Consider the following 4,125-nt stretch of genomic DNA (forward strand, 5'->3'; position numbering starts at 1 on the left):
TTATGAATTCTATCACCTCCAAACCGGCCAGTATCTAGGTAGTGTTGTTGTTGCCTGCAGTGAAGGGAAACCACATTGGTTTGATGTAGGGTTGTCCCAAACTGAGCAACAGCCTTAATCCTTGTTCTTATTAAAACCCGGGGCTCGGGGTTGGCTGCAATTCCTTTTAGTTGTCACAGAGGGCGCCCTCTCTCTCTCTCTCTCTCTCTCTCTCTCTCTCTCTCTCTCTCCCTCTCTCTCTCCCTCTCTCTCCTTCTCTCTCTCCCTCTCTCTCTCCCTCTCTCTCTCCCTCTCTCTCCTTCTCTCTCTCCCCCTCTCTCCTCTTTCTCCTTCTCTCTCTCCCTCTCTCTCCTTCTCTCTCCCTCTCTCTCTCTCCCTCTCTCTCTCCCTCGGCCTTGTCGGTCAGAGAAAAGAATCACAGCGTCCAGAGTGAAGGGCCTAGAGAGGTGGGAGGGGCGGGGGGTGCAGGGGAGAGAGGGAAGCGGTAGATGGGGAGGATAGAGAGAAGGAAATACAGAGGAGAGCATGGAGGAGGGGAGGAGGACAGGGAAGGAGAGGAGATCGGGAGGGGAGGAGGACAGGGAAAGAGAGGAGATCGGGAGGGGGGACCAGGAGAGAGGGATGAGGGTAGGGAGAGAGCAGAGAGAGGGAGGGATGAGAAGAGAGGTAGAGATGGTGGGATTAAATGACTACACCTAGCTGATAGAGCTACAGCACCAGGGGAGGCTGGTGGAGGTAGAAATCGGGCTCATTGTAATGCATGGAACGGAATTCCTCATTCCATTGATACCATTCCTCATTCCATTCCATGCATTACAATGAGCCCTTCCTCCGATTTCTACCTCCATCAGCCTCCCCTGAGCTACAGTGGGCAGCTGAGGGTAAATGTAATTAAAGAGATTAGACTGTACGTCCCTCCCACTTCCCCTGCTCTGGCCCCCTTGAGTTTTTTTGTCTGATCTTAGTCTTTTTCTCTCGTTCCTTCTCCTCTATAATCTCTCTCTTTCCTTCTCTCTCTCTCTCTCTCTCTCTCTCTCTTTCTCACCTCTCCTCCTTAGAGACACACACACACCTCCTCCTCACTGTCTCTCTCCCTCTCTCTCTCTCTCCCTCTCTCTCTCTCTCTCTCTCTCTCACACAGGCATACTTGCTCACATGGAAATGTCATGCAGTTCAGGTTGTGGTGAAGAGAGTGTATGTAACAGGTCCCATGCTGTGTGTGATTCTACCTCACACCCATTTCACTCTGTCCTACTCGCAAATACAGAGCAGCACTCAGGCGCTTCTAGATATTGATTGTTTATTGCAACTCAACTGAGAAATTATGTATATCCACAATGACTGTATGACGGTAGAGCAAAGTTTTGTATGTATTATACACAACCCATAGGAACAAAACCACAGGTGGGCATGAGGGGGGAGGTGCCCATACCCTGTCCTACCTTCTGCCCAGTTCGTCCGTCTGTACCCCCCCCCCCCGCAGACCTGGTGCTAGGAGGGAGCATCACCAACATGGTGAGGGAGTGTGGGGGGGGGGGGGGCGCACCACTTTTGGCAACATCCACTTGTTTCACCTCGTTGTGCAATCAGAGATACGCCTCTCTCTCTCACTCTGAGTGGAGGTGGGGGGGGGATTGTATTGCTATTGTAGTCAATTTGTGTGTGTGAGTGTTTTTTGATGAATGACGTCAACAGTCTAGACTGGCACCTAACTGCACTTATGGCTTCGTCTAATGAGACTAACGAGTCTGACGAGTCTACGTTGTTTTTATGTCGTGTTCACTATCGCTTCGGCACTGCGCCCCCCGCTGCCCCTGTAAGTGGTTTGCCCCCTGCATGAACTGTTGTTTCAGTGTAATTCAGGGGAGGCTGGCGGAGGTAGACATCGAAGGATGGGTGCATTGTAATGCACGGAATGGAAGTAGGACTGCAGCTGTTGCATGGAATATGATTGCTTACTAGAAATATAAATCAAATTAATCTAAATTATTCAGAATCAAGCAGGTACTGAACTTACAACAACTAAAATGTGCATTGCTGTAGAACACGAAATGTGCCAAAAACATTGACAATCTATTCTGTCTGCCAGGCCACATTTTACGTTACTGATGACCTATTTCATTTGTGATTACAGACCGATTGTTAGTTGAAATCTTGAGCTATGAGAGTTACAATGTATGGAGTGGAGATTCACTATAATCAGACACGTGTGTCTGTTTTGATACCGTTCCTCCATTCCATGCATTACAATGAGCCCGTCCTCCAGTGTCTACCTCCACCAGCCTCCCCTGGTTTAACTGGGTGTCGACTTCCCAAAGGAACACACACTATCCCTCAGTCTGTCTGTCTGCACATTACCCCCTATCTAGTAGACACTTCCTGCTTTTTCATAATTGGCTTGTTATTTCTACTCTCGGGTAGTCAGATAAAAGAGGCCATTTTTGGGGGGGGGGACCGTTCTTCAGGGTTATTTTTTTTGTTATCAGTGTTGTTGCAATGTAGTTCAGTTTTCTAAACACGGACTTAGTCGATCACTCATGTCATCATTGCCTTATCAACCCACCAGTACAACATTTAGTGTTTTACCATGATGGAAGAGGTTGTGGTCCTCTGTGGCTCATTTGGTAGAGCATGGTGCTAACAACGCTTAGGTTGTGGGTTCGATTTCCGCTGGGATCATATATGCTGAAGAATGTATTCACTCACTGCAATGTAAGTCGCTTTGGATGGAAGTGTCAGCTAAATGGCATATATTATTATATTATAGAAAAGCGAGAGAAATTTGTAATTTGTCTTTTGGAAAACGATGCAATATTTTTGTCAGGTGGATTAAGACGAGTGTTATTAACAGGCAGAGTGTTTGCCAGCGGGTCAGAGGGGGAGGATTCCACAGTCAAGTTTTGAGATCCATCTCCCTCTGAGAAACCTGTACAGTGGTTGGAGCAGAGGCTGATAAGCATTTCAACCAAGTGGTGCAAACTGTTAGTTGAACTGTTGAGCGATGAGAGTTCACATGTATGGAGTAGAGATTCACTATAATGGGAGAAATAGCTAAATGCTGTAAGGAAATAATTATGTTATGTTTGTCAACACTTACTCAATTGATTTGTGTGTCTTATGTAGAGAGTTGTGTTAACTGTTTTGCAAAGAGGTGCTTAACAGGGGGAGAGGGAGGGAGAGAGAGAGAGAGAGAGAGGGTGTAGAAAGAGAGAGAGTGAGTGTGTAGAGAGAGAGAGAGAGAGAGAGAGAGAGAGAGAGAGAGAGTGGAGGGAGAGAGAGAGGGTAGAGAGAGAGAGAGAGTGAGAAAGAGAGAGGGAGAGAGAGAGAGCAAGAGAGAGAGAGAGAGAGAGAGAGAGTGGAGGGAGAGAGAGAGGGTAGAGAGAGAGAGAGTGAGAAAGAGAGAGACAGACAGAGAGAGAGAGAGAGAGGGAGAGAGAGAGGGAGAGAGAGAGAGGGAGAAGATGTAATAAACTCCAGCAGGGGTGTAGGGAGAGTGTGTGTGTGTGTCTCTGCTCAGAGGGACGGTGGAGCGTCTCACCCTGACACAGACCCCCACATAACCACGGAACTGCTGCACGGTAGGGCTGCGCTCTGCTCTGTGTGTGTGTGTGTGTGTGTGTGTGTGTGTGTGTGTCTGTGTGTGTGTGTGTGCTTTTCTCTCCACCGTTTGAATGCATACATGTGTATGTGTCAGCCAGGCAAAACTTCAAAGTGTGGCGATACGATGTAAGATGTTTGAGTGTTCTAACTGGGTAAACATTGTGTTCTGATGTGCTCGTGCATTCTTGCTGCTTGCTTCTTCTTGCTTTTCATGAATAATACTGAAGCATCAGATAAGTTGGGGTAAAACTCTCGCTCGGTCGGAGCTGAGTAGGTGCAGGGCTGTCGACCACCCGGTGACGGTTCTCCTCTCTGTCTTGTCATCTGTCTTCTTTCATCGTTGGGATTTGTTTTCATTGTTCATCCTCTGTGTTAGTGTCATACGTTTGTTCAAGTCCCTTGTTATTCTAGTTAGAAGCTCTTGTCATTTGTCATTTTACAATGATGTGATATATGAAACCTCGCCAAGTACTGTCAGGGTCAGTGGGTTGATTGAAGTACGTACAGTACAGTGGTAGGAAGAAG

This window comes from Argentina silus (genome assembly GCF_951799395.1).
Source record: "Argentina silus genome assembly, chromosome: X".
Taxonomy (NCBI): domain Eukaryota; kingdom Metazoa; phylum Chordata; class Actinopteri; order Argentiniformes; family Argentinidae; genus Argentina; species Argentina silus.